Below are 22,659 nucleotides of genomic sequence, written 5' to 3'. Positions count from 1 at the left end.
AACAGAAATTTACCACAGGTTGGGGATGGGGAGAAAGTGTCTGTCTGAGGTTGGACTGCAGCATGTTGTGATGGCAATGTTAGTGGACCAGTTATATCGGAGTGGGGGGAGGGGGCGGCAGGAGGGGTGCCTCTGTGATCACTGGCAGGCTTCTGTCACATAGTTTCCTCTTGAGCTTGTCAAAAGCCTTCACCCTTTGCTATGTTTACACACGGTACAATGCTCCATCCCATCTTCCAGGCTATTTCGTTCAAAAATAAATTTCTCAACTATTACATCGGCTCAGCTGGGGTTGCTGGCTAGTGCATGCATTTGGAGGAAGTGAAAAAAATTCCACTCAAGTACTATTCATCCTTGTCTTTGTCTTCATATATCCTCATTACAAATAACATCTATATAAATCTCCCCCAGTCCATAGAGTTCCCAAACTGTGGACTGGGTAGATTTATATGCATTGTATACATGGGAAGGTACTGACCGGAGGCCCCTCAGGGAGGGACGGAATCAAGGGGTGTGTTATTACTGAGCTGCTCTTGTACATTTGCATCAAGAGTTGTTTTGGTAGAGACCTCAGAATAGATCAGCCACTGGAGGAATGTGGCTGTGGAGATGAAAATGAAAGAAAAATGACAAGCAGAGGAGTTAAAGAGTAACACACCTTTAAACACATCTAAATCGGGCCCATCCTGATTAATCAAATATAACAGAGAAAATACAATTGTTATAAAGTGAAATAATAAGCTTACCCTTGTGATGAAGCCTGCAACTATGGGGATGGTGCACACATTTTATTTGTCATTCACACCCTGTTCTATAAGACTGTTCAAATAGTTTTGAGAACACAGCAAACACGGATGGATTTTTAGTCTCAAGTTTATTGACATGTACAGACATTAGCTGAGTGTTATTATGTCAGTATTCATTTCAGAAAAGTACAAGTATGAGATTAAGTTAAATGTTAGCTCACTGTGAACATGCGGTGAATGCGACTGAATATCTGCATGATTTTCAACATCAGGAACAACTTGCCCAAAGCACTGTTATGTCCGAAACAAGTTCTTTGGCCAGAGTTGCTACTGGTGACTATAAGGGACACTGATGGTGACCAAATAATAGAAATTCCATATTTGTTCTATGGGATTTTGGGATTGTTAGTGTTTTGGGAATCACATTCCATCCATTTTGCCATGAAAACTGCAAACTTTTGATGAGACTCCGTGAATATGTTTCTCAGTTTTGTGCTGTATCTCAACAATGGGTAAATAACAACAACTTGCATTTATATAGTGTCTTTAATGTTGAAAATTGTCCCAATGTGATTCACAGCTATAAGGAAAACAGCCAGAGGAGTGATTAAGAGGGGTGATCAAAGCTTGTCGACAGAGGTGGATTTTAAGGAGGTTCTTAAGCAAGGTGAGGGAAGTGAAGAGGCAAAGGGGTTTAGGAATAGAATTCCAGGGAGTGGCATTAAGGCATGGCCACCAAGGGTGGGAGAAAGGAGGGGCGGGTTTGGGGGTGGAATGCATTAGAGGCCATACTCAGAGGAATGGAGAGTTTGAAGGTGGGGGAGGTGTGGTTGTAGGGCTGGAGGAGATTACAGATAGCGAGGGGTGAGACCATGGAGGGATTTAAAGCAAAGCTGGATTTATAAGTATCAAAGCAACTAAATTCTCCTTTGACATTGCGATGTCTTAGCATATCTAATTTTTCAAAATTTATTTATCCACAACTTTGGATATGATTCTGAAATTGAAAGGTACCAACGACATAGGTAGGACTAAGAAAGAGGTTCTGCTGAGGGAGTTTGAGTAGCTAGGGACTAAATTAAGAAGCAGAACCACAAAGGTGGTAATCTCCAGATTATTACCTGATCCACGAGCAAATTGGCACAGGGTAAATCAGGTCAGAGAGATGAATGCGTGGCTCAAAAATTGATGTGGGAGAAGTGGGTTTCGATTCATGGAGCACTGGCACCAGTACTGGGGAAAAGAGGGAGCTGTTCCGTTGGGACGGGCTTCACCTGAACCATGCTGTGACCAGTGTTCTGGCAAATCGTATAACTAGGGCAGTAGAGAAGGCTTTAAACTAAATAGAGAGGGGGAGGGCTCAGGTGGGGCGAAGTTTAGATTGATAAAGAGAAAAGACAAGGAAGTAGTACAGGAAAGTGATGGGGGTAATGATAAACAGAGTGCGTCAGGAAGGGACAGAGCGTACAAACACAAGAGTGCACGAGCAAATGGGGCCGGGGTAGGAAAGAATGGTAAAAAGACAATATTAAAGATTCTTTATATGAATGCGTGCAACATTCATAAGATAGATGAATTGACGGCACAAATAGAAACAAATGGGTACGATCTCGTGGCCATTACAGAGACATGGTTGTAAGATGACCAAGGTTGGGAGCTAAATATTCAGGGTTATTTAACATTTCGGAAGGATAGGAAAAAAGGTAAAAGTGGTGGAGTAGCTCTGTTAATAAAAGATTGTAAACAATTTTACAACACCAAGTTATAGTCCAGCAATTTTATTTTAAATTCACAAGCTTTCGGAGGCTTCCTCCTTCCTGAAGCCCTGAGGAGGAGTTCATCGAATGCATTAGGGACTGTTTCTTAGACCAATACGTGGGGGAACCAACCAGGGAACAGGCCATTTTGGATCTGATAATGGGTAACGAAACAGGATTAATTAATGATTTCAAAGTAAAGGATCCCTTGGGAAGCAGTGATCATAACATGATGGAATTTTGCATCCAGTTTGAAAGCGAGGATCTTGGGTCTAAAACTACTGTATTAAACATGAATAAGGGCAATTATAAAGGAATGAGGGCAGAATTGGCTGAAGTGGACTGGGTAAACAGATTAGATGGTATGATGGTGGATAAGCAGTGGCAAACATTTAAAAAGATATTTTATGACTTGCAACAAAAATATATCCCTTTGAGGAGGAAAGACTCCACAAAAAGGGTGAACCAACCATGGCTAACTAAGGAAGTCAAGGATGATATCAGGTTAAAAGAAAAAGCATACAATATGGCAAAGATTACTGATAAGCCCGAAGATTGGGAAAACTTTAAAAACCAGCAAAGGATGACTAAAAGAATAATAAAGAGGGAGAAAATAAATTATGAGAGTAAACTAGCAAGAAATATAAAAACTGACAGTAAAAGCTTCTACAAGCATAAAAAGAGGGTAGCTAAAGTAAACATTGGTCCCTTAGAGGATGAGACTGGGGAAATAATCATGGAAAACAAGGAAATGGCAGAGGAATTGAACAGATATTTTGTATCTGTCTTCACAGTAGAAGACACTAATAATATACCAATAATAGTAGAAAATCAAGAGACAAAGGAGAGGGAGGAACTAAAAACAATCACTATCACTAGAGGAAAAATTACTAGGTAAACTAATGGGTCTAAAGGCTGACAAGTCCCCTGGACCTGATGGCTTCCATCCAAGGGTCTTAAAGGAAGTAGCTACAGAGATAGTGGATGTATTGGTTGTAATCTTCCAGAATTCACTAGATTCTGGAAAGGTCCCAGCGGATTGGAAAACCGCAAATGTTACACTCCTATTCAAGAAGGGAGTGAGACAGAAAGCAGGTAACTATAGACCAATTAGCCTAACATCTGTCATTGGGAATATGCTAGAATCCATTATTAAGCAAGTAGTAGCAGGACATTTGGAGACTCATAATACAATCAAGGAGAGTCAACATGGTTTTATGAAGGGGAAATCATGTCTGATAAATTTATTAGAGTTCTTTGAGGAAGTAACGGGCAGGATAGATAAAGGGGAACCAATGGATGCAGTATATTTGGATTTCCAAAAGGCATTCGATAAGGAGCCACGTAAAAGGTTACTGCACAAGATAAGAGCTCATGGTGTTGAGGGTAATATACTGGCATGGATAGAGGATTGACTAACCAACAGAAAACAAAGAGTTGAGATAAAAGGGTCATTTTCAAAATGGCAATCTGTAACTAGTGGGGTGCCGCAGGGATCAGTGCTGGGGCCTCAACTATTTACGATATATATCAATGATTTGGATGAAGGAACAGAGTGTCTTGTGGCCAAATTTGCTGATGATACAAAGATAGGTGGAAAATCAAGTTGCGATGAGGACACAAAGTGTTTGCAAAGGGATAGTGAGAGGTTAAGCGAATGGGCAAAAATTTGGCAAATGGAATTTAATGTGGGAAAATGTGAAGTCATCCACTTTGGGAGGAAAAATAAAAAAGCAAAATATTATTTGAATGGAGAAATACTACAAAATGCAGCGGTACAGAGGAACCTGGATGTCCTCGTACATGAAACACAAAAAATCAACATACAGGTGCAGAAGGTAATCTGGAAGGCAAACGGAATATTGGCCTTTATTTCTAGGGTGATGGAGTATAAAAGCAGGGAAGTCATGCTACAGCTGTACAGGGTGCTGGTGAAACCACACCTGGAGTACTGCATACAGTTCTGGTGCCCTTATTTAAGGAAGGACATACTTGCATTGGAGGCAATTCAGAGAAGGTTCACTAGGTTGATCCCGGGTATGGAAGGGTTGTCTTATGAGGAAAGATTGAACAGGTTGGGTCTATAGTCATTGGAGTTTAGAAGAATGAGAGAAGATCCTATTGAAACATACAAGATTCTGAAGGGACTCGATAGGGTAGACGCTGAGAGGATGTTACCCCTCATGGGGGAATCTAAAACTAGGGGGCATTATCAGAATAAGGGGTCGCCCGTTTAAGATGGAAATGAGGAGGAATTTCTTCTCCCAGAGGGTCGTGAATCTTTGGAATTCTTTACCCCAAAAAGCTGTGGCGGCTGAGCCATTGAATACATTCAAAGCTGAGTTAGACAAATTTTTGATCAGCAAGGGAGTCAAAGGATATGGGGAAAGGGCGGGAAAGTGGAGTTGAGGTAAAAATCAGATCAGCCGTGATCTCATTAAATGGCGGAGCAGGCTCGAGGGGCCGAATGGCCTACTCCTGCTCCTATCTCTTACGGTCTTATGGTCTTAAGGTACCTTTCCATTTAGCAGCAGTTGTAGCATCTTTCACAGGACAACTCCAATACCATCAATTGCTTGCTGTACCTGCATGTTAATTTTCTGTGCTTCTTGTGCAAGGACACCCACATCCCTCTGAACACCAACATTTAATAGTTTCTCACCATTTAAAAAATATTCTATTTTTCGATTGTTCCTACCAAAGTGAATAACCTCACATTTCCCCACATTATACTCCATCTGCCACCTTCTTGCCCACTCTCTTAACCTGTCGATATCCTTTGCAGATTCTTTGTGTCCTCCTCACAGCTTACTTTCCCACCTAGCTTTGTATCATCAGCAAACTTGGATATATTACACTCGGTCCCTTCATCTAAGTCATTAATATAGATTGTAAATAGCTGAGGCCCAAGCACTGATCCTTGCGGCATCCCACTAGTTACAACCTGTCAACCCGAAAATGACCTGTTTATTCTTACTCTCTTTTCTGTCCGTTAACCAATCCTCAATCCATGCTAATATATTACCCCCAATCCCATGAGTCCTAATCTTATGTAACAACCTCTTAGGTGACACCCTTTCAAATGCCGTTTGAAAATCCAAATAAACTCCATCCACTGATTCCCCCTTATTTACTCTGCTAGTTACATGCTCAAAAAACTATTTGGAGGAGATTCATGTTATGATCACAGTTGAGGTCACCTTGTCAGCCAAGGTGTCAATGGTGAGGCAGGAGCTCGGGCAATTGGTTTCGATACCAACTTCTGTTTGGACAGCTGTGCATTGGGCCTAAGAGTCTCAGGACTAGTAGTCTGTGATTGAGATACAAATGTTTCTTGCTGGCTAGCTGATCCATCAGCTTGATCTTATTTAGATTCATTCCCTTGTGTTGAAGTAGGCTTTGTGTTTTGGCGAACAATCTTACCTGGACCACTGACAAGAGACTTTGTGACTTCGTAGTTTGATTCAGGTGTGATCAACTGATTTAAGTGTTTCAGGATTTTTGTATACAGTATTGAGAGTTGAAAGTTTGTACACAAAATGCTCTGGTTTGATTCTTCTAATCTCTCACCATTTGCAGTTGTGGCCTCTTGTGGGTACACTGGCAATGTTGTTTTCAATTTCCTATTAATCTTAATTTCTGCTGCCTATACCTAATTTGTAACATGTAGTTTTGTATGCCATCAGAGCAAGTTAGGGATGACCTGTTTTATTCAACAGACTTCTCACTGTCTGTACTTTGCTTCTCCACTGCTTTGCAAATATTTTGCACTGTTGGTAATGTAATCAAATTCAATCGAGGTGTAAATTTGGCAAAGCAGGTTTGTTATTTGATGTATTTTGTTCAGGACTGCCATTTCAAGCAAAGATGGATTTTAGATGCTCAGTCACATTAGATGCAGTTGTATGTGAAATATTTATGATTTGCACATTTTTCAAAGTAAATACGTTGCTACTTTCTAGCAGGAGTGTTCTGGTATCACTGAAGAAATCATGGGTTCTCTTTGATTTCAGTGAAATTTGCAGCAGGAACCACAATTGCTGGTGAGGTCAACTAACTTTTGTAGAATCCCAGCCACAACACAGATTGTTTGGATTCCTCTTGACATTTTGAAATTCCTTGATGAACACAGTGCAGTTTAATCCAAGATCTTTCATCTCAAAGAATATGGAATGACCAATATTTACTTTGGTCTCCTAACACTTCCCAGAATTTCCCCAGTGGTCCTCTGAGGGTTAATTTTCTGACCATCTCTTTTTTTAAATGCAGCACCACCACAGGTGGGAGGGTCAATTACAGAGTAACAAGTTTCAACGGAGGTTCCCATTATAAATGTGGACATAGGAATTTATAATGGATTAAATTGAGAGGAAGTGTTGGTAGATGTTAGGTGTTTATTATATTCTTAACAAGCTATTCATGTCTTTTCAAAATTTGTGTTACAGTTTATAGCCAGTCTAGTTAAATGCTGAGGAAAAAATTATTTCCTCGAGCATTTCTTTGTACTTAGTGCCCAGGGACAAGCTGCGTTCAGTGGGCAGAAAGGCATCTCGCGACAGCTGATAACTGCTCCAGGGCAGGAGGCAGCCTGGTGCAGGTGCTGCTTCCATCTCCCCTTAGCTAGGAGCTGGACAGTTGCAGATCATCCTCCCACTGGTCCTTGCAGAGAGCTTTCTGCACGAGTGCTCAGCGATCAGATAGCAATGAGGATACTGGCAGCACTGCCAGCCGCATGCCAGATGCCCCTTCTACCCAACCTTGCAGCACAAACACCCGGGGTGTCCGAGCAGACATCACTGTCACCCGGCTTCTCTGCCTTTGGACTGCCCGCGTTTGTCCTCCACTCCCAGCAGCAGAGACAGTTGCCAAGCCAGGCAGGATTCTCAACTGTTGGCAAAAGTTCCATTTAAAATAAGCCATGGTGAGCGATGGGCTCTGTGGAATTGCTCCAAGAGTCTGGAAGTTTCCATGGAGGCAGACCGAAGCTTATGTTCAAGAAAAAGCTTCAACGACACGGATATTGGGTTCAAATGCCAACTGTGTATGTGCATATTTGCCATACATGATATACCCATTCAAAATATAAGTTTTAAACCTATTCATTTAGTGCATATTTCTGTTCTGCATAAAGTCTATATACTAAGACTTTAGCAGAAAAGTACAATTTGTCACATCAGATAATGACAGCTGCCCAACAAATAGAGCAGGCATTGAAAGACCCAGTTAATATCAACAAAAATTTGCATTTATATAGCACCTTTAAAGTAGTAAAAACATCCCAAGGCGCTTCACAGGAGCGTTAGCAGATACCGAGCCACATAATGAGATATTAGGCCAAGTGACCAAAAGCTTGTTAAAAGAGGTAGGTTTTACGGAGTGACTTAAAAGAGGAGAGCAAAGCAGAGAGGTTTAGGGAAAGAATTCCTGAGCTCAGGGCCTAAACAGCAGAAGGCAAGGCCGCCAATAAGCCATGGTTGAGGGATGGAGCAGTTTCACAGAGCCCAAGAGTCTGGAAGTTTCCATAGAGGCAAACCGAAGCTTATGTTCACGAAAAAGCTTCAACGATGGCCAATGGTGGACGGATGAAAATCGGGGATGTGCAAGAGGCCGGAATTGGAGGAACCCAGAGATCTCCAAGGGTTGGAGGAAATTCATATAATAAAAGGTCCAAGAAACTCTCCCTCGTCCTTATTCCCTGTGTCAGTCTCCATCTGTCAGCGGTGGAAAGTTAAACAGATTTTTTAGCAGTTCCCTAAATCTTGACAGCTCTTCCTGTATTCCGCAATTTGGGACTAGTTCCAGCTGTGCACATATCCTAGCTCCAACTCTGCACAGCTGATCCTCGTGACTTGGGGTGGGGGGTGTGCAGCTGAGGCAAAAAAGCTGTGTGGAGCTCTTCAGATAGACTCCCAGCTCCACAAACTTGGTTCTTCCGTACTCCGTTAAACAGCAAAAGCTGAAGATCTGCCCTGACGAGCGCAGGAAACACAGAAATTCATGAGCAGAAGTACTGAGCAGTGGTGGTTCATGGGTGATCATGGAGGAGCATCAGAATTATCAATCCACAGAAGTGGATGTTAGGTCCAAATCACTGGCTGCCAATGCAAAATGTGGACAGCTGGCATGTATTAAGAGGACCAGTTAAAAAGATAGGCCATTTATCACTGAAGTTGAGATAGTCCAAACTTCACCGCACTCCTGCTTTCTCTTCTTCTTTCTTTGGGCTTTAACCTGGATAAAGAAATAAATTGCGCTGGAGATTGAATCTGGGTTTACAATATTGCTACACAAAGCAACCAGAGCGACTCTTCCCCCAGTGTGTGGACGTGTTCTCAGGATATCACAAAATGCTTCACAGTCAATGAAATACTTTTTGGAGTGCCATCACTGTTGTAATGTAGGCAAATGCAGCAGCCAATTTGTGCATAGCAAAATCCCACAAACAGCAATGAGATAAATAATCAGATAATCTGTTTTTATGGTGTTGGTTCTGGGATAAACATTGGGCAGGAGATTTCCCCTGCTCTTCAAATAGTGCCACAGGATCTATAATATCCACCTGAATGGACCGACAGGGCCTCATCCAAAAGACAGCACCTCTGGCGGTGCAGCACTCCCTCAGTACTGCATTGAAGTGTCTGCTTAGATTATGAGCTCAAGTCTCTGGAGTGGGGGTTGTACCCACAACCTACTGACTCAAAGTTGAAGTGCCACTTAAAAATTATTTTGAAGAATGAGGACTGCAAGATCTTTGTAATCCTCCTTTTCCAAATTTCTTGTGTTTTCTTAACTGCAGGAAGAAGATAGTGACGTTTTTAAAAAAGATTAATCGTCAATGTTATGTTGTCATAAAATTTTGACTTGTTGACAAAGGCAGTGCTGGCACTGTGTGGTATTTGTGTATGTGACGTCAGATAGAGCTTAAAATATTTCCTTTCTCTTGTACGTTCCACAACTTGGAAACATATTTGTAATTCTGTTCTTATTTATTTTGCCTGGACAATAGTGGGTATGATGCTGGATGGTGGATAGGGATTGTAAGGACATTATAAATCATTTCATCACGACCAACCAACCCAGCACTCTGTAATTACCACAAGATTCTAAATACAAGTCCATATACCTTATAATACTGTAAAACGAAGTCCTGCAAATAAAGTTACTATTTTTTCAATGTTAATTTTACATTAAAAAATTGCATGCATTTTTAATTATGGTAGCTACTTAACTCCTCATCATTTTTATTGGCTTCTCTACCAGAGAATTCTGTAGTTAAAGTCACTTGGGGCGAAATTGGGCCGTGTAGCACCCGTTTTGTAGGCGCCACATGGACACCTAAGCCCCGAAAATGGCATCCGTGTGCACTTTTGACAGCGACTAACGACCGCTGGCAGCATGTAGAGTAGGAGATTGTGATGCGAATCGGTGTGCAACGCTGATTTGAAGCAGTCGGCGACATTTTGGAGCTCCCCGCTTGTCTTTACCTCGCACAGCTGAACAGGACTTAAACGGCATGAAGGACCCCACCCCACCAGCACTATTTAAAGAGATCATGCAGGAGTTACAGGTTACTTGATGGATTATTTCTTCTGGTGCAATTTACGTGTTTTTGGAAGTTTCCTATACTTGGCTAAAGTTGCAATATTCTATAGAGAGTGGTTTGGCTGGTCTTGCAGTACTTTTAGTGGCATTTAAAATAGAGCTGATAAAAGTTGCTTGCAGACATGGGTGGCCTGCTGGGTCTTCCACTGGGAATTGAGCATGGCTGGGAGAATAAAGAGAGGCCACGCAGAGCAGGACAAGCTGCTAGAAGAGGGAGGAGGAGGAGCAGGGCAATCAGCAGGAGGCCATTTCCAAGGAGGGTTTTCAGGTACCAATTCTCTTACCTCAACTTCAGTGCCAACCAGTGCATCCGACGGCTGCGGTTCACGAAAGAGGTCATGACTGAAATGTGTCAACTGCTGCAGCCTCAAAGCAGGACAAGGACAGCATTGCTGGTGGCTGTCAAGGTAACCACGGCGCTTAATTTTTACAGCTCTGGCTCCTTACAGGCTGCTGCCAGAGATATAAGCAACATCTCACAGTTTGCAGTACACTGCTGTATAAGGGAGGTCACTGAGGCACTGTACACACTCAGAAACAGATTCATCTAATTCCCTCTTGCCAGGGACAAGCAGCAGGAGTGAGCATGAGGGTTTGCTCACATTGCAGGCCTCCCCATGGTGCAGGGTGCCATTGACTGCACGCATATTGCCATTCGTGTTCCACATCTGAACTTGGCCATATTCATGAACAGAAAGGGATTCCACTCCCTCAATGTGCAGCTGGTGTGCGACCACACACAGCACATCATGCAGGTCAATGCCCACATGATTCCTTCATCCTACAGAAGTCCTCTGTGCCACCTATATTTCAACCAGTACGGCAAGTCAAAGGCTGGCTACTGGACGACAAGGGTTATCCCCTCGTCAAGTGGCTCATGACTCTGGTCCACAACGCACGCACACGTGCACAGCAGGCAGACAACGAGAGCCATCCTGCCACATGGAACATCATAGAGCACCCCATAGGCATCCTCTAGCAATGCTTCCGCTGCCTGGACCGCTCTGGAAGAGCCCTGCAGTACTCAGCTGAGCGGGTATCATGATTTGTCATTGTATGCTGCACAGCCTCGCCATTATGAGGGAGCAGCCCTTGCCACTACCTATCAGGCGAGAATCTGAGCAGGAGGGGGGGGGGGAGGAGGAAGTGCAGCAGGAAGTGGAGGAAGAGGCAGGGAGGCTACAAGGTAGACAGGCCCTGTCTGCCAGGGCTCTGCGTGATCAGATTATTAATGAGCGATACCAGTAACCTCAAGGACATCTCCCCATTCACCAACAGTCCCACACTCCTTACTTTTCCTCTCTCACATGAAATGCAAAATGTCCTCATTATGATTACACATTGCTTCCTCCCTCAGCACATCGCAGAAATAAAAACCACCACCAAATACAAATTCAAAACCACCTTTATAAATTAACACATGAAATGATTCAAACAACTGATACTGTTCACCCTTGTGCATTCCCTTAGTGCCTGTCATTCATCTGCCTTTACCTTTCCCAGTGCTCCTACGAGGTGCATCTCCAGTGACTGGCACATGGGTGGTGGAAGGCTGCTGACCTTCAGTTGAGGAGAATGCAGATAGCCTTGGAGGACAACCTCGAGCAGCTCTGGGCTGAGAGGGCTCGGCTGCAGACTGCACCATCTCGGTCTGGGCTGGCAACAGCAAGGGAACTGGCGGAGTGCGAGCAGGAATGCTGTTATCCTGAGAGAGGACAGCAGGTTCGTCTTCCATGGCGCCACTGCCACTCCCCTGAGGCGGCGCCTCAGCAATCCTGGTGATCTGTTGGAGAATAGATTGCTGGACTGCTGTGATGCCTTGGAAGCCCTTTTCAACAGTGGTACCCAAAGCTACGATAGCAGCAGTCTGAGCTCCAAATGCAGCAGTCAGACCTTTGATGGCAGATGTTTGTGCTGCAATGGAAGCTGTGACATCGGTCATCAGACGCTGTATCATGGTAGATTCCACAAGTGTACTGATGGAGGTGACTCCCCATTCCATGTGGGAATGGATGGGCTCCAAGCTCTGTGCAAAGCCCTGTGCCAAGTTGGAGCTGGACTTCTCCAAGCTCCTTGACATTGTATGCAGGCTTTCTGGCAGGCTTTCTAGTGCACCAGGCATTTGGTTGTATATGACCATCAGCCTTCTTCTGTAGCCCATCATCTGAGTCCTCGGCAGCAGAACTAGTGTGTCACCTCGCCCTCCGGTATCCATTTCCCCTGCCCCGGCTCCTGCGCACTTGTGCCCAGTGTCTCACCATGTGCAGATCCCTCCTCTATTCTAGCTTCTAAACAACGTGCAGTGTCAATCTCTGAGCTGGTGGATGCGAGTGTAAGATCGAGTGACGATGTGTCTTCATCATCACTGACTTCTTCCTCTGCCTCCTCTGACTGGGTAGGTTTCAGTTCTTCGGTATCTGAAATGACAAAGAGGCACGGGTTGAGTTGTGGTGTGGATAAAGTAAGAAATGCATGCTTACACCACCTGCAGCACGTGAGTCATAAAAGTTTGTGGGATGATGGAGAAGTGGGAATCGAGAAGGAGGATTAGGTATGCACAGCCCCTCGACAGCGATACCTCCAGCACTGTCAGTGGCTACAGCCTCAGTGACGGACCGCCCAACGATGGTCAGCACTATCTCCTCCGTGGGAGTTAGGACGTGTAGGCGTGCTTGTCCTCCCCCAGTTCTTTCTTGTTGCTCATTGTTATGCGCCACCTTCTCCTGCAAGAAAGAGGGAAGTGTGTCAGTGAGTGTCCTGCAAGATGCTTGGGTGATGTGGCTGTCATTGTTGAATAGCTGCCAGTATGTGTAACCTGTGAATTGTGGGTGTGCGGTTTGCAACTGTTGTAATGTGTGAGGGTGAGATGAAGCATCTGATTTGAAGAGTTGTGTACTGATTGAAAGAATTGGTTGGTATGTGGGCGATGGTGGCTGTTGTGCGTGAAGCAGTGGATAAGGCTAGTGGTGCAGTTGGTAGGATATGCCACTTGACAGTTGAACTCGCTCACGTTGACCACTCATGCCAAATCATTGAACTTCATCCGGCACTGCATCCACGTTCGTGGTGCTATGCTCCTGGCATTGACCTCATCCGCTACTTCCTCCTACTGCCTCTTCAGCGTATGTCTAGAGGGCCTCCTGACCCCCTTGGAATATAGGATGTCCCTCCTCCGGTCCACCTCTTCCACCAAGGCCTCTAGCGCATCATCGGAGAACCTTGGTGCACGCTCTCTCTCACAGGCGCAGCCATTCTTCAACATACTGCAGCACAGATTCACTTCACAATTTACCTCCATCACTTCCTGCAGCCACAGTGCACCCCCCCCTTTAAGAGGTGCAGGCTGCCTTTAAGTAGCGCTAGCCACTCGCGATAACAGGGCCCTCTACTGATGTGTGCAGCCAATCAACAACACAGGTAGCGCTGGCTGCACGCAGCAATCGTTTAAAACAGCAGGCAGCACAAATGTTATGTGCTGCCTGCATCGCAACAAACGGGCACAGGTTAATTGCGTACCACAATCCCAGCGCCTGTTTTCGGGGGTTATCCAATATAACCTCCACTTTGTCTTCTACTTACTATCACATTGTGGGCTGCAATGAAGAGTTACTGATTTTTCCCTTGTTCTTGCTTCACAATGTGATGATTTTCCTGAAGCTTAAAAAAAATTGTTTTGTGCTTCACTTCTATGGAGCACTATTGCCTTTGACTTTGAGCCTGACCTGGGATGACCTGAGAGAAGAAAAGGAAAAGTCAAGTCTAAAAAAAAGTATGCATAAATTCATGAGCACATTTCTATAGCTTTATATATATAAACCAAATAGGAACTTTGTAATTAGTCACATTTCTTTTAATTTTGTTCAAATTCAATATACTAGTAACTAAAAATAGACCATTTTAATTATGTAACATTTCTTTAAAAAATGTTTCATTGGAGAAAATAGTCTCAGCAAAGTTGTATGGAATGTAGCTATTCAAATAGAGTGCAGCAAACTGGAAATAACCAAATCGTATGTTATGGCAGAGGTCATCAACAGGCACCTACCTTTGATGTCATGTATCCCCACGGTCCCCCCTATTGATAATGTATCTGTTCTGATACCCCATTTCCTTCTCTGATAAACCAGCACTCATGGTGACCACAATTCCCCATCAAACCTCCTTCTCATTTCATAACTTCCACTTCCTTATCAAACTCAATGATAGATACTCTTCTGTAGGTATCTGCCACTTGCGCTGTTTGTCATGAGCCCCAATCCCATAATATGCCCAATCTGCCTGCCTCTGTGCAAACACCAGCCGCTTCATCATTCTCATCATAGCCCTTTCATAACTCTTTCTAAATTCCAGTCTGCAACGACACTTCTGGCCCTTCTGTAAGTGCCTCCCACTCAACATCGTAACAAACTGATAATTCCTCTTCATTTGCTGCTGCCTTGCACACCCATCATTCCTTCCAATGGCCACCATCGCAAAGCCTCTCCCTTGTGGAGCCCCTAATGATATTTGCTCTGCTGCATACAGGTTGTAAGTCAAAGTTATCCAGCTCACCGATGCAGGGACTGTCAAGCAAAAATATTCTTAACGCAAGAATAGCATTACAGAATTGCTTTGTCAGAACCAGGCGTATTGATAGTTACTATAGTTCCATCCAAAAGCACTTTACATAAAACAATGTGCTTTATTTTACAAAGTATTGGTAAACATAGATACAACATGCAATTAAATCAAACATTCTGGAAATATTTTAAAGGCCACTATATTGTTAAGAAATTGAGAAACTATCTGTACTGTTCCTGATGCATGCAGTTGGTGCATGAAATTAAATTAAGGATAAACGGGTAATTTAAGAATATGCTGGAAGCTGGTATAGAGGTGTTTAAATTGCAGAAATGTTGTGATCAAGGAAGTCTTCAGATGCCACAAGGCCATTTCATTATATGTCAGTTAGAAGGATGCATGTGTAGTTCTTCATAGTTACGTAGGCTGTAGAAAGTGTAACTGTTGGGGGAAAGTACAGGTTGACTTTTTACTTCCATATATATCTGAATCCTTATACATTAATAAATCATGAACACTACAATTTTCAGCATTTTAGTGACTCTCTACTCTCAGGAAAAACTTTCGCAAATACTGTAACACCGCCACCCCCACCGCCTCACTCACTCATTCACACCCGCCCGCCCCCCACTAAATATGAGACCCAATTTTTGCCTTTCCTCATGATGGTGATGGAGGCTACTGGAAGCCCTCTGGTAATTGACCTAATTGGCCATTCTGTACATGTGGATCCAAACAGTCAATACTGGCAGGCTATTCACCCGCAGCTGAACCTGGCCATGGACTTACCTGACGTCCATACTTGTACACTTTCCAGCAAAGGTCACTGGCTAGTGATCAAGAGAGGGTGGCTGGGCTAACTTTTCTCTTTCCAAGTCCGGAGAACTAAGGCCAATCATAGCGCCCCTAGTGCTTTTGGATCAGCAAACTCACCACTGACCAGAGATCAAACCTGTGACCTTCCTAACCTGTATGGTTTAACATCATACCAGGAAGGGAGCCAGCAAGGGAGCCAAAATAATGATTTCTAAGAGTTTATTCATAATCAGAAGCCTCTCTTTGGTGTTCTGAAGTTTGTATCCAGTAGCATTATGAGGAAATACAGCTCATATCACTCCACATTTCACCACATTGGCGGGAGATTTTGCATCTTTTCCACTGTCACGTCAACTCCTTTCTGCACAGATTTCTCAAGTAGAATACATTATCCAAAATTCTGGTTTGCAAAGCGCTGTTGTAATCATAAATTTCATATGACATGGTCGGGGACGGGGTTAAAAATACACATCAGGATGATTTTCTTCTTTACCTCTTGGAATCTCTTTCTGATTTCCTGTTTTCTTCTATGGATGGTGGACATATCATTGAACCAGCAGGGACCCTCTTCCCAGTCTTGCATAGAGAAATGTTTTGCAGGGCTGAATATTGCTACATTCCTAGTTAGTACTTCTTGCACAATTAAATTCACTAATTTACTGGTGAAATACTTCATTCTGGTTGATTTTTTTCTCCGTGTAAAAAGAGTCTGCTCAGCATGTATTGATGAAAACTTTGTTCCTATTGGGATGGGGAGGCTCGCTTCCTGCAAATTGTGATAATCGATGGTCTGCTGTGATTAGTTCAAAACCAGTCACTAAACTTGAATATGAGGTTGCTGAGAGGAAATATCGTTCTTCACACGTGACAACAGATAGAGGCCCAAATTTATGAAACATGGAATTTCATTTTCAATATGTCTTAGCTGTGACCCATCTTACTGGAGGGCCTGTTCACAATGACATCAGCCAACAAGCAAAAAGAAGGCAAAATGTAATCAGCAGCATCCTTGCAAATGCATTGTTACAAGCCAGATACATTCACACAGTTCAGAAATGAGTTTGGGCAGCCTTAGCCCAGTTTGTAGTGGGCATGAGTCACAGCACAAAACTGCTCTTAATTGGCAATTTCATTCAGCAAAGCTGTAAGATGGCTGTTGTAGGAAATGAAAAAATATCATGCTGATGCAGTAGGAGTGCTTCTGAGGGAGAAGCTGAGGAAAATCTACTTTACTTTTAATCTAACTGTGCTGTACCTGACCCGGGAGTTCTTGATGCTGACACTCGATGCCTCTAATGATGAGTTGCTCTATTTCCCAGCAGTGACATCACTTATATTGAACACAAAAAAATTGTGAAAAACTAGGACTAAAAATGCTCAGCGGTGGACTGGTAGAGATAAACTGCAGAACAGGTCAAAACTGGTTGGTAAGAGCAGCATGGAAACAATGGTGAGAAATTGAGTTAAACCTGAAAATATTCCTATAAGTCACAGAACAAATGCCTTGAAACAGCAATGACATTATCAGAACTTGTCAAATAAAGCAAGCCACAGAGAAATATTGAGAACAGAGTCTGATGTGTTGCCAACGATAAATGTGCTTCCGGTGGTTTTGAGCAATAGGCAATATTTGACCTCTTTGACAATTAATAATTAATGTTGATACTTTTTCTTCAAACCAATGTTGTAAGCATTGTCTTCAATATTTCTGATGTTAATGAGTGGCTTAAAGCAACATCTAATTCACCTATTAACCTAACTTTTTCCTCATCAAATCTTTGGTTCTCTTTTGAGGAAAGCATGCTCAAACTATCCTTTGTTCAGTTTACATATCTGTAAGAAGGAACACGTGTTCTTAGTGGGTTTCTTGGTAACTATTTTTTAGATTTTTATAATTTATTTTAAGCCTTGCCTACTTTTCCTTGTAAATGAGCAAGTCCTGCTGGAAGGATGTGGACTCCAGGCACCATGGTGTAACATTGATGTACTAATATCTTGGTATTATGCATAAGCAAGGGAGCATCATTCATTGTCATGATAGATTATTTCAGGTTTAGCATTACAAAGAGGGAGGAATCTCTGCTTATTCAGAGATGATCAAAGTGAAGCTTAAATTATTGAGCTTGGTGATAAGCTTCACTTCAATTGAAATAACACTTTGCTGTAATTGAAACAGCACACATTGGGACAGAAGCCAGGTGGAGGAAGCCCAACAGAGATGCAGATTCTGGTGGGACTCAGAAATGATAGGTCTTGGCCACGAATCTGCTCGACAGCCAGTTCCTAGGGTGGGCTGAATCTCCATCTGCCCAAAACAGGGCTCATGACATTGGACAGGGCAAGGCTGAGGAGAAGGATTTCCCAAGCTGGGAACTTCATCTCTGGCCTTCCTGTTGCCCAGCAACTTGAACATTGGGATGCACATGGTGTACAAGTCAGGCAAGGGACGGAAGTGCGGCCCAACATGGTCTCAGGCTTGGAAGACCACAGAAATTCTTACATTGTCTGCTTGGAATCGACCTACAAAAGGGGGGCCATTCCTCTTGTATTTTAAAATGTCAGTCTCCAAAGTATTTCAATTGTACGTAAAAATAGTGTATATATTGGTTTCAAATAGTTTCTTTGAGATCATTAGCGGGTAACATATCAAATTTTGATTATGGGTCTTTATTGGTTATCAAATAATTAGCTCAGCCTATGCTAGAAAATAACTTTTTTAGCAATAAATTATTCTGAGCACTTACAAAGGCCATTGTTAACAAAGGATTTTCAAAGCAAAGCAGGACAAGCAAAACACCAGATGCCAAGTTCATTTAGATGCTACATTTTAAGTTTGCAAATAAATTTCAGGTCAATGTTAGTAAAAAGCAATAATTCAATCAAAGTTAAAGCCACTGTTTTAATTTTTCTTCTTTGCTAATATCCACCCACAATGTGATTTCTGTATCAGCTGTACTTGTGCTGAAAGAGAGATTCCTCACCCAGAGTCATGTTGGCTTTCATATTTATAAGAAATAGGAGTAGGAGTAGGCCATACGGCCCCTCAAGTCTGCTCCGCCATTCATTCGGACCATGGCTGATCTTCGACCTCAACTCCACTTTCCCGCCTGATCCCCATATCCCTTGATTTCCCCTAGAGTCCAAAAATTTATCTATCTCAGTCTTGAACTTACTCAATGACTCAACATCCACAGCCCTCTGGGATAGAGAATTCCAAAGATTCACAACCCTCTGAGTGAAGAAATTCCTCCTCATCTCAGTCTTAAATGGCCGACTCATTATCCTGAGACTATGCCCCCTAGTTCTAGACTCTCCAGCCAGAGGAAACAACCTCTCAGCATCTACCTTGTCAAGCCCCCACAGAATCTTGTGTTTCAATGCAATCAGCTCTCATTCTTCTAAACTCCATAGTGTATAGGCCCATTCTACTTAATCTCTCCTCATAGGACAACCTTCTCATCCCAGGAATCAATCTAGTGAACCTTTGTTGCATCGCCTCTAAGGCAAGTATATCCTTCCTTAGATAAGGAGACCAAAACTGTACACAATACTCCAGGTGAGGTCTCGCTAAAGCCCTGTACTATTGTAATAAGACTTCCTTATCCTTGTACTCCAACCCCCTTGTGATAAAGGCCAACGTATCATTTGCCTTCCTAATTGCTTGCTGTACCTGCATGCTAACTTTTTGTGTTTCTTGTACAAGGACACCCAAATCTCTCTAAACACCAACATTTATTAGTTTCTCATCATTTAAAAAATATTCTGTTTTTCTATTCTTCCTACCAAAGTGGATAACGTCACATTTCCTCACATTATACTCCTTCTGCCACCTTCCTGCCCACTCACTTAACCTGTCTATATCCCTTTGCAGACTCTGTGTCCTCCTCACAGCTTACATTCCCACCTAGCTTTGTATCGTCAGCAAACGTGGATACATTTCACTCAGTCCCTTCATCTAAGTCATTGATATAGATTGTAAACAGCTGAGGCCCAAGCACTGATCTATGCGGCACCCCACTAATTACAGCCTGCCAACCTGAAAATGACCCATTTATCCCTACTCTCTGTTTTCTGTCCTTTAACTATCCTTTATCCATACTAATATATTAGCTCCAACCCCATGAGCCCTTATCTTGGGTAACAACCTTTTATGTGGCATCTTATTGAATGCCTTTTGAAAATCCAAATATACTACATCCACAGGTTCCCCTTTATCTACCCTGCTAGTTACATCCTAAAAACACTCTAATAAATTTGTCAAACACAATTTCCCTTTCATAAAACCATGTTGACTCTGCCTAATCAGATTATGATTTTCCAAGTGCCCTGTTACCACTTCCTTAATAATGGAGTTCAGCATTTTCCCGATGACCGATGTTAGGCTAACTGGCCTGTAGTTCCCTAATTTCCCTCTCCCTTCTTTCTTGAATAGTGGGGTTACATTTGCTACCTTCCAATCTGCTGAGACTGTTCTAGAATCTAGGAAATTTTGGAAGATCATTACCAATGCATCTACTTTTTTCTGCAGCCACCTCCTTTAGAACCCTAGGATGTAGGCCATCGGGTCCAGGGGATTTATCGCCTTTTAGTCCTATTAATTTCTCCAGTACTTTCTCTCTACTGATGTTAATTACTTTAAGTTCCCCACTCTCATTAGCCCCTTGGTTCCCTACTGTTTCTGGTATGCTTTTTGTGTCTTCTACTGTGAAGATAGATACAAAATATTTGTTTAACGTCTCTGCCATTTCCTTATTCCCCATTATAATTTTTTCTGTCTCAGCCTCTACTCTCTTCCTTTTTACATACTTGTAGAAGCTCTTGCAATCCATTTTTATATTTCTTGCTAGTTTACTTTCATGTTCTATTTTCTCCCTTTTTATCAATTTTTTGGCCATCGTTTGCTGGTTTCTAAAACTCACCCAATCCTCAGGCTTACTACTCTTCTTCACAACATTATAGGCCTTTTCTTTTAAAATCTAATACTGTCCTTAACTTCTTTAGTTATCCACAGATGAATCACTTTTCCCGTAGAGTTTTTATTTCTCAATGGAATGTATATTCCTTGAGAATATTGAAATAGTTCTTTAAATGTTTGCCATTGCTTATCTACTATCATACCTTTTAATCTAATTTCCCAAACTACCTTAGCCAACTCGCCCCTCATACCTATGTAATTGGCTATATTTAAGTTTAAGACTCTAGTTTTAGACTTAAGTACATCACTCTCAGAATTTCACACTGAATTTATCATGTTATGATCACTCTTCCCCAGAGGATCCTTTACTGTGAGATTACTAATTAACCCTGTCTCATTACACTATACAAGATCTAAAATTGCCTGTTCCCTGATTGGTTCCATAACATATTGTTCTAAGAAACTGTCTCAAATGCATTCCATGAGCTCGTCCTCCAGACTGCCTTTGCCAATTTGATTTGTCCAGTCTATATGAAGATTAAAGTCCCCACGATTATTGCATTACCTTTGTTACAAGCTCCTATTATTTCTTGATTAATGCTCTGTCCAACAGTATAGCTACTGTTAGGGGGCCTGCAAACTACTCCCACCAGTGTTTTCTGTGCAAGAGATTTTGTAAGCTATGGTTATAGTTTCTGGTGAAAACTAAGAAATATTTTTGGTCTATGCCAAATCCTAAAGTTAATGTTTGTATAAGGCACTTCCTGCTACTGAGGGTCACGGCAGGAGTCTGACATTCAATCAAATGAATTCTGTATTTTAATAATGACAGAAAAATTATTGATTTGAAAGGTGATGCCAACATTTCACTCATCCTAGGAACATAGAAACATGAGTAGGCCTTTCAGCCCCTCGAGCCTGTTCGCCATTCAGTTAGATCATGCTGATCTGTATCTGTATCTTAACACCATCTACCTGCCTTGGTTCTGTATCCCTTAATACCCTTGCCTAACAAAATTCTATCAATCTCAGTTTTGAAATTTTCAATTGACCCCCAGCCTCAATAGCTTTTTGGGGGGAGAGTGTTCCAGATTTCCACTAGCCTCTGTGTGAAGAAGTGACTTCTAACATCACCCGTGAATGGCCGAGCTTTAATTTTAAGGTTACACTTCCTTGTTCCAGACTCCCCCACCAGAGGAGATAGTTTCTCTCTCTCTACCCAATCAACTCCTTAGATCACCTTAAGTACCTCAAATAGATCACCCCTTAATCTTCTATATTCAAGGGAATACAAGCCTAGTTTGTGCAACCTGTCCTCATAATTTAACCCTTTTAGCCCCGGTATCATTTTTGTGAATCTGCGCTGCACCTCCCTCCCTGCACCTCCCTATCCTTCCTGAAGTGCGGTGCCCAGAACTGAATGCAGTACTCCAGATGGGGTCTAACCAGATCTTTATATAACTGTAACATAACTTCCACCCCTTTGTATTCCAGCCTCCTTGCGATAAAGGCCAACATTCCATTAGTCTTTACAATTATGTTTTTGTACCTGTCCACCAGCTTCTAGTGATTTCTGTACTTGGACCACTAAATCTCTCTGCTCATCCACAGATCCTAGCTTCTCAACATTTAGAAAATACTCTGATCTATCTTTCTTAGGTCCAAAGTGGATGACCTCACACTTTTCCCCATCGAACTCCATCTGCCACAGTTTTGCCCACTCATTTAATCTATCAATGTACATTTGCAAATTTCTGCTCCCATCCACATTATTTACGGTGCCATCTAACTTAGTGTTGTCAGAAAACATGTATATGTGGCTCTCTATTCCTTCATCCAAGTCATTTATAAATATAGTGAAAAGCTGAGGCCGCAATACAGAATCCTTTTTTAATTCTTTTAATCCCATTGAGGGGAATGAGCTGCATCGGTCCTTGTCTTATACAAGTTCTGCTTTGAATACAGTACCTTCTCAGTTAAGCATGAACAAACAGGATTCTCCCATTCTCATTTAGAACTGTGACCTCCAAATCAGCCAGATGCTGCAGCAGGGACTGAGGAAAGTAATGTTACATCAACTCCTACCCTGTGTTTCAATGCATCAATGAATATTCATTAAGACACATCATGTTGCACTAACCTACTGAAGCATACACCAGGGAAACTTCAGTGGAACTGAGATTGGACTCATTTGGACCATTGGCCATCAATTAATTGGTCACAGCCCTCTGCACCACATAGGCAGTTTGCCTGAGAGATTACT

General features: G+C 42.5%; 1 protein-coding gene across 3 annotated transcripts in view; it reads left to right on the top strand.

Moving 5' to 3' along the window:
- LOC137326903 (uncharacterized) overlaps positions 1-22,659 on the top strand; it is a 134,170-nt gene that overhangs the window by 105,957 nt on the left and 5,554 nt on the right. The gene's annotated exons all lie outside the window — the stretch shown is intronic.

The sequence above is a fragment of the Heptranchias perlo genome, chromosome 11 (genome assembly GCF_035084215.1).
Source record: "Heptranchias perlo isolate sHepPer1 chromosome 11, sHepPer1.hap1, whole genome shotgun sequence".
Lineage (NCBI taxonomy): Eukaryota > Metazoa > Chordata > Chondrichthyes > Hexanchiformes > Hexanchidae > Heptranchias > Heptranchias perlo.
Note: the sequence above shows the minus strand (reverse complement) of the source record. Positions and strands in the feature narration are given on the sequence as shown.